This window comes from Ascidiella aspersa, chromosome 3, assembly GCF_963924565.1.
Source record: "Ascidiella aspersa chromosome 3, kaAscAspe10.2, whole genome shotgun sequence".
Taxonomy (NCBI): Eukaryota; Metazoa; Chordata; class Ascidiacea; order Phlebobranchia; family Ascidiidae; genus Ascidiella; species Ascidiella aspersa.
In genome coordinates, this window is record NC_139449.1 from 36,088,629 (window position 1) to 36,098,327 (window position 9,699).

Below are 9,699 nucleotides of genomic sequence, written 5' to 3' on the forward strand. Positions count from 1 at the left end.
CCCGGCGTTTGCCAAACTGCTTTAAACTTATGATAAAGTTCGCACTCTACGCGCTTTCTTGATCTCATAAGCGTCGTTGGAAAAAGCAGTGTAGGGGGCGTGTCAAACGAATAGGGGGCTTGCTCACCGGGTTCAAATCCGCAACGCAAAAGTCAAATTTAAACTTCTATAAACAATTTTAGCTCTTGTGAATTTTTAATAACGACATTATTATTGTAATTGCAACAAGGAAAATTATCTCGTTTTACTCTAAATTGTTTAAGTGGGAAAATGTTGTTAGATAAAATTCACCTATGCATAAATGTGCCGCATACGGGTCGAATGGCTTTTTTATATTGGTAAAAACTGTTAAACAAGAGCTCTAGGTTGCTCCTTTAACTGTGAAAGTTTTTACAAGCAAAAAATAATACAACTCACCCCCCTTGGGTTGGAAACCACCGCAAACGAATAAAAAACTGCAAAACTAAAATCAAATCGATGCGCGTATTTTTGATTTCTGGCATGTTTTTTATTATAGAAACTGCGTCGTTTCCAAACTTTACTTACAAACAACCTAAAGAGAAGATTGTCATTTGTGTAGTCAATATATCGCATGGAACTAAACAAGTGATTGCAGTTATGGCACACGCGACATACCCAGATTATTGCGGGCATCCTAAAAAACAGAATTTTAATTTAAACAACCTGTAATGGAAGCACCCAAAATTTGACACGTTAGGTGGCGGTAAAAGCTGAGTACAACATGTTACATAAGCAAATATACTAAAAGTTGTCTGTACGTATTTATGAACAAGTCTATGTGATACAGCGGCACGGAATTGAATGGCAGTTTTGGAAAACACATTCATGAAAATTAACAAAGAGGTATCGCTTTAACGCCATCAAGTCAAAATACAACAGTGAAACAAATTTTGCAACAATATTACATTGAGTCATATGTAGAGTGCGTCAGGTTGACTTAGCCCCCCGTGATTTAACAGCAATTAAGGTCAGACACAACGGAACCTAGTCAGCTTTTTTCAAAACAATTTCACAACACTCTTTTACCAAACACTTGGCGAGTTCTGGCTCCTGATAACGAGCGCACTTTGGCCTATTAGCTTTACCGACTGCAGAATGCTTATTACAAGCCTCGCATTGTTTGTAATCACTTGATTGGGTTTAATCAAGGCACGCGATGTGAGTTTGTAGTGTATCGGTGCTTATGCTTATCGAGTCACGTACACACAGGGTTTATCTTCGTTTTTTCCGCTTTTCGTACTCCTCTAATTGGAAGCCATAATAGTACATCGAGCCGCATGATTGACACAGCATTACAGACGGGTACACTACGCACGGATCTGTAATGTTGCTTGAAAATGAATGTCAAAACCAAAAAGGTTTAATAAATCAACATCATCTTAATTAAGCCATTTCGATATTCGATTGTATCATCATCAGTTAGCGTGCTATTAACCGATGATGATACAAGTGCGTATACAAACTGTCCGTTTAATATGAAGTCGATTTACCCGACCTAACTGGCTTGCACATTTATTTTTAAAATAACACGTAACCTATTAGGTCGAGTAAGTTGACATCATCTTGGTTAAGGAGTTTCGATACGAACTTGTATCATCATCAGTTAATGTGACTGAAATATATTTAAACCTCACTTAACAGATGCGCGGTAAATGAATTGCTAATGTCAAAATGGCATCAAGTAAAACAATACGGCGCTAATTATAATGCTATTTAGTGTTTCCCCTAAGGTGCGCAACTGCGCAATTGCGTAGACACATTGCCCAGTATTTTTTTTTTTTGCGCACTTACATCATACTCAAATCAAAACAAATAATCTTTACACATTTTTCCACGATAGTTAATGCCAGTGTTTCTCAACCTTTTTGACTTGCGGCACACTACAGAAATGATTAACTCCAAGACCAGTTGTATGTGAAATCCAAAAAGACTTCTAGTAGCATACTTTTGCCGTAATTTCCTTTTTAAAGGTTCACCGGTCTGCAAATTTTTTTAAAAATTTTACCGGTCCGTAAGCCAAAGACAACCATTGCTCTAGCCCACCAGCCAAAGTACGCATTTCCAATTTAAATTAGCCGCAGCATATTTTGAAAGCCAATATCCTTCCTAACATAAAATATTTACCGATTATTTTTCATTGCTAAAACAGCATGGCACTCACATTTTCGAAGTCGCTTTCTAGTGCGTTTGTCAAGGTGAAACGTTAGAGAAATAATGATATCTCAAAAAGACAGCTAAATTTAAAATACCTCGCGTTACTTCTGTATGCAAATTGAAATATTAGAAGTACCATGTTAGTGTAATATCCAAAAAATGGCTTCAATATATCGTATAGGACAGTTTTCCAATTTTTTTCAGCCACCCAAACACTAAGCGTAAGTATAACAGCAAGGTCTAGGCGCCTTACTTCTATAAACTTTTTGCATGCCAGCAAATCATAAGACATTAGTTTTAAAAGTTTGAATTTAGTTAATGCGTGTTATGACATCGTATTGCTCCCGCAATTTTATTAAATTTCAAAGAAATTCTGCCGGGAATCAATCTGAATAAATCAAACCTTGCGAACTACTGCTGTCTGAGACTTAATCAAGTCAAACAGCGACCCAATTCTACATTGGAACTAAACAAGTGATTGCAGTTATGGCACACGCGACATACCCAGAATATTGCGGGCATCCTACAAAACAGAATTTTAATTTAAACAACCTGTGATGGACGCACCCAAAATTTGACGCGTTAGGTGGCGGTAAAGGATCAATTATACTGTTGACTTGAAGGTAATTTATTGCGCTGAGTACAACATGTTACATAAGCAAATATACTAAAAGTTGCCTGGACATATTTATGAACAAGTCTATGTGATATAGCGGCACGGAATTGAATGGCAGTTTGGGAAAAATCCTTCACGAAAATTAACAAAGAGGTATCGCTTTAACGCCATCAAGTCAAAATACAAGAGCTTGGAAATTTTGCAAAAAATATTACATTGGATAGTTTGTGAAGAGTGGGTCAGGTTGACTCAGCTACCCGTGGTTTAACAGCATTTAAGGTCAGACACAACGGAACCTAGTCAGCTTTTTTTAAATAATTTCACAACACCTTCTCTAAGTTTGCCAAACACTTGGCGAGTTCTGGCTTCTAATAACTAGCGCACTTAAGCATGTGAGCTTTGCGGCTGCAGAATGCGTTATTACAAGCCTCGCATTGTTTGCAAAACTTGAGTAGGTTTAGTTAAGGCACGCGATGCAAGTCTCGGCGTATTTCGGTTTTATCGAGTCACGTACACACAGCGTTTCTCTTCGCTTTTTTTTTCGTTTTGTGCACCGCCAATGGGGAAGCCATATTTAGCATATCGGGTCATAAGAATTACATAGCATTACAGACGGACACACTATGCACGGATATGTAACGTAGCTTGAAAACGAATGTCAAACCAAAAAAAGTGAAATAAATCGACATAATATTAATAAAGACGTTTCGATACGCACTTGCATCATCATCAGTTAATGTGACTGATATATTATATTAAAACCTCACATTAAATAAGGGCATGTTGTAAACACGTTTTTACGATGAATAGCTATAGAGTTGGATGCTTTATCTACGAAAAAGTTATCTACAACTGCGTTTACCGTAATTGATTGATTTGTTACGCCATGAAAGTAATTATACTACATGTTATGGCTTTTTACATTCTATATTAGAATTTCTACATTGTAATGAATCTCATTTTTTCCTAAATACGCAAAATACAAAAAAAATGTGACGTCATTATGACGCCATAGCTAAATTGAACTATCTTTTTAATTCTGAAAAAACAAAAACGCTATTTTAAATCAATTAAACTGTGATTAAAATAAGCTAAAATGGAGGTTAAGACACAAATTTGACGTATTTACGACGCCATCAAAACGTTAAATTGAAATAACTTTAAAATTATACTTCCTAAAATTAAAAAATATATATTTTTAGAAACAATTTTTCATTCTGGTTCGTTTGAGACTAATCACAGATTATTTTGCTGAAGCTAAAATTTAGGGGTTTAGGGGGTCATACGGGGGGGAAGTACATCGAAATCAAGTTGTATTCGGGCAAAAATCAAAATAAAACGCCAAAATGAACATCTGTGCAAAAAATCTCACGTCTACCTATTGTATGCATGCCACTGCAGATAGCGCCCCCACTATCATGACAAAGTGACATCGAGTAAAACAAGACATATGTCAGTTTTGTTTTTTAAAGCTGATTCTAATGCGACCACATCAAACTTTCAAGCATCCTACAGCAGGGGTGGGCAATTAATTATTTTTAACCGCGGCCCATATGAGAAACTTAAACTGCTATGGCATGCCGAGTCAAAAATAGAATCTCAAATACACGCCACATGGCGTCATACTCTGACGCTGTAAAAAATAAGCTGACGAACTTGTTATTACGTTAGAAGTTGTGCGCAATTTAAAAAAAAACACTGCGACGTGTTTCTTTTAAAATGCAAACTTTAATGTAGACTTGGAGGGGGAGGGCATTAGGCACATAAGAAAAAAATTACATTGCTTGATAAATTGGCGTTCATCAAGTTTTGGGCGCGTTGACTAAAAAATTAACGTTAAAATACCGGTACCCAAAAAATTCGCACAAAACTACTTCCAATTTATTTTTTGCTGTTGAGGGTTTAAGTTACCGATGTGTTACTTGCGGTGCAATGGCCATATTGAAAAGACGATATAAATCGAAAGAAAAGCACAATAGTGTTATAAAATGTGCGAAAACTGCAGCTAAGTCGACAAAAATCAAGTTAAAATATAAACTTAACCTGTCTTTCTGTTCTTTTGTCTTTATAACCTGTGATTTGGTATAAAATGAACAGGTATACTAAACATTTGTTAGCAACATCATATTTATGAACATGTATGTGTGTAACAGCGGCACTGATTTGAATGGCAATTTTGGAAAGCTTATTTGCAAAATTCACAAAGAGATATCGCTTTTACGCCATCGGGTCAAAATACAAGAACATTTTTGCAAAAAAAAAATTTGCAAAAATATTACATTTTGGGAAAAAATTTGCTTTGATCATAACAATTTCACAACGCCTCCTTCTAAATTTACCAAACACTGGGTGAGTTCTGGCTCCTGATAATGACCGCACTTTGGCCTGTGAGATTTACCGACTGCAGCATGCGTTATTGCAAGATTCGCACCATTGTTTGCAAACACTTGAGTAGGTTAATCAAGGCATGCGATGCGAGTCTGGACGTATATCGGTGCTTATTGAGTCACGTACACACAGCGCCGCTAACCCGAGCACTTATTTTCCTTCGTTGAACCCTACAACTAAAATAGGGAGTCACTAGTTAGCAAGGTATATCCAAGTGGTCATGCCTCCACCCTGCTAAATAGTGGCTTCCTATTTTAGGTGTAGGGTCAAACGAAGGGAATGAAGTGCTCGCAGGGCGTATCGTAAATCGATCGACATCATTCTAATCAAGACATTTCGATACGCATAATCAGTTAAGGCAGGGGTTCTTAAACTTTTTTTACCGCGGACCACTAAAATTTTCTTTCATTTCGCGTGGACCACTGTAGGCAATAAAAATTAAAAAAAATGACGTCATAAATTGATAAATTTGCTGATTTTGGTCCAAAATTGTGAAAGTGAAATGAAGTCTAAATACATTCAGTGCAAAACGGTTTTATTTTTAATTAAATTGATTTCTTTAATAAATTGATTACTTCTTAAACAAACACTAATATTTCAATTAGACCTTCATGGATCCCCTAAAACTAGTTCACGGACCCCCAACGGGTCCATGGACCCCAGTTTAAGAACCTCTGAGTGACTGAAATATATTCAAACCTCGTTTTACATAATTCCTATACATATGTCGGATTTTAATGCCATTCTTGTGCGACCATATTCAACTGTCAAATAGGCCTCAACTTTCAACCCCTGTCCTAGTTTTCCCACCCCTGTCCTACACCAACACAAGGGTCTATACGAGGGATCTCGGATCATACCGGATTGGGGCTGACACTCTATAGACACGAGTTCATTTCACTTACTTTTTGACCATTTTAACAACGTAATTGCAAATAAATTTCGCGTTTAGCGCGAATTATCATCTAACGTCCGGTTTGTTTACGTTTTGATGCTGTCTTTTCAACTAGACCAGCACTTCTTTACTTTTGACCCGTGAAAGGCCGCAAAGTGCGTCACGGAAAAACGGAAAACGTATTCAAAATGTTAGAAATAGACTTTTTAACATTTTTTATTTTCGGCAATGTAGTAAAAACTTGCAAGAAATTTAAAAGAAATGCCGGTATACCAAAACAAAAAATCGCGCTTGCTTCGCTCGCCAGGTGTGTCCTGACTTACAAAGGTTAACATACACTGCGCTAGATTAACTTTAAATGTTATCGCGTTCCCTCAAATAGTCTTAATACACTTTTCATTATTAGTATGGATGACGGCGTGTGAAATCGAATTTTAAACCAGACAAAGGCTCCAGATTTTTAAGTTGAGTTTAACTATGTGGAAAGTTAAATAAGAGAGCCAGCCCCAAGTATGCCACCTAACTACAGTATTTCTCAACCTATGTGTCGCGAATTAAAATCGGGCCGCCGTTTGATTTGGTTGGTTCGCCGCCTGCAGTAGTTTTATTTGGTTACATTTATAAGGTTAATATGAGCAAGATTTCTCCACTACTTGATAAACACTGCATAAAACTACGAAGACAGTGCTCATATATGGCTCAAAATAATTAAATTCGACCTTCTATTTTGTTTTGTTCGCTTAAAAAAGTACACTAAAGATAATTGAATTGGATCGTCAAAACCTTGCCGTGAAAAAAGGTTGAAAAACACTGCCTAACTACAACCTTGTAAAAACCACCTCACTTTTGTCTATAAAATTCGTCGTATTCTAACACGTTGTTCTACAACATACCAAGAATTTCCCGTTGAGTTGCGGTATTTATGTCTTTCCGTGGGTGTTTGTTTCAAGTTACGGAATATATTTACAGTTGATTTTCGGTAACAGCCTTGACGATTCCGCAACGGCGTTACACCACTCATCCAATGTGTACCGAAGTACTCTCAGAATCGCGATTGGGTCGTGCACTTTGACCCCCAGCTTTGTGCTGTTTGCTACAATGGCTTTTGCAGAAAGTACAGTGCAAGAAACAGGACAGAATCGAAGACTCGAGATTTGAGTAAGAATTATGTGTAAAACTACCCGAGTCCGACGTGCGCATGCGGCAAACTGTTAATTGTAAAGGTTGATGGTATGGAATAGTTTTTCAGCCACGCATTGTGGTTGGATTAATTAAATGACACACCTATAAGTAGTTTTATGAACATCCTTTTTTTAATTACCTATATACGTTGGCAAAATGCAGGCTGCAGAGTCAGAGCCCGACTAAGGACTCAACGAAATCGGCCATTAGTGTGAGTTGGACTCGAATTATTTTTAACATCCCTGGCCACAAATACTTACCGAAAGCTATTTTTAAAATACTCCGCCCCAATAGAAACGCCCCACAATCAAAAGTCGGGCATTGAATTTATGAATATAAGACTATACGTCATACGTGCTTGATTATTCGGAATTCAATAAATATATAAAAAAATACACTTCACTTATAGTTTGTTTTCTTGTTCAAAAAAGGTCGTTGAAAAAGCGAAGGGTAACCCTGTCATGCGTCCCCGCCATGGGCCATAGTCGTAGCCAGGGGGGGCCATGGCCCCTCAAAATTTATAAATATTTTACTCCTAATAATCACAGGCATGCCACACCTTCAATTATCATGCATTGTTACGTCACAAACGAAGTACTTAATATAAAGTTTGCTATACAATAATGTAGTTTAACTCCTTTTAGAAAGTTTTTGCTCTTTGAATGGTTTTTGAGTATTGCGTTAAAATTCAGTCAGTTGCTGCTTGAAACGGTTTGCTCGCATTGTTATTTGTGTTTCGTTACGGCAGTTAATACAAAAATTCCAACTTTTTTTCGGCTGGCTACGCCACTGGTCCCTGTCGTGAAAAGCTTCACAAAAACATCAGCTTTGTGCTCAAATATATCGGCTTCAGGAAACATTTACGAGTAAAAGTCAGAAATAAGAGCATTTTATAATGGAATTATTAAAATATGCACTTGCCGGTCAGGTGACAAAAATCAGCACCTGGACAAAAATGTCGCCAGACTGTCTGCGAATTGACCCAATTGTTTCATAATCATAGCCTACCACTAATTCAAGCTGCCTTTGTATTTTCCTGTGTTTTAAATAGTTTTGGCATGGCCGTCCTACCACAACAAATTTGTGCTTTAGGTTTAGAAAATCACAACTTGCAAAAAAATAGTTTGAGTACGGAAAAGCTTAAAATATTACTAATTACGAATTACATATTTAAATACTATTAGTTTGAACGTTAGTCCACTAAAAATTTGCAGAGCTGTGTTTTGTCTTACACTTGTCATTGATCTGTGATCAGAAATACCAGGCTTCATTGCAGAAAGAACTAGATATATAAATCGTATTTCAAAACTTTTGCAATGTGTTGAATATAATATAACTGGCATAAACTGTACAAAAAAATGCTTCAAATGACTATTTTTGTGCAAAGAGCTCTTTGATTTTGTGTAGCAATTTTAAAAAACGTTGCCGCTCAGGATAAAATGTTTTGCAGTCAAAGAGGGATTTTTGACCGACGGAAATATTTCTTTGATAAAAAACTTTATTACCCTAGGTAAAAATTATTCTTGATGATGTAGCCAAAGCGGCCTCGTTTAAATCACACTTTTACATTGAAATTCCGCCCTTTGTAAGCCGTTGCAATGTTTTTATAAAAAATCACATACTGTTATGTTTCGCTCTACTGAACACACTCACCATTATTGCGACCCGGAAAAACATCGACCTTTAATGTCGGTGATTTAAAAATGAAACGAACTAGTTTTTGGTGTGTTTTGGTACCTGCAAAACTAAAATGCATCAAAATCGAAAAACTTCTAATAAATAATGTTATAATTTATTTAATATCCTGAAATATTTATAACAATTATACCCCTAAAAAACCTTGCCGCTCAGGATAAAATAGATTGTAGTGATCGCGGGACTTTTAAGTTTCAGAAGTTTTAGTTTTGGAAAGAAGATTAAAACTTTAAATTTAAAAGTTAATAATAATTTCTTGAAAAAAATCTAAAATAAACAAGGTACCAAAAAATGCGCGGGCGCTGGTCTAGAATCCTACCACAGTTCTAAAATCAACGCACAAAATTTGAGTTAGGGTGCGGGTTAGCGTTCGGGTGTGGGTGGTTCAAGTATTATTATATTCTTTGTTTAATAATAATACTTGACCCACCTTAACCCAAACGCTAACCCTAACCGAAATAATGCGCGTTGTGGTAGGATTCTAGACCATCGCCAATGCGCGAAAGATCTTTATAGTAAAGTTAGGTAATTTGCAAGACCGATTGACTTTTCAGGTTCATTTCGGGTTCAAGGATTTTTTCGAAATCCGGTTCAGTTCCGGTTTCGATTTAAAACAATTTGAAAGTTTAGCTCCGGTTCAACTAAACTTATTTTCAAAACCAGCTTATAACGTTCCTGTTCGGATGCAAAATTATTTGCGTTAAATCTAAAAATGTGGGTCAATGAATGCTAGGCAATAAGCATATTT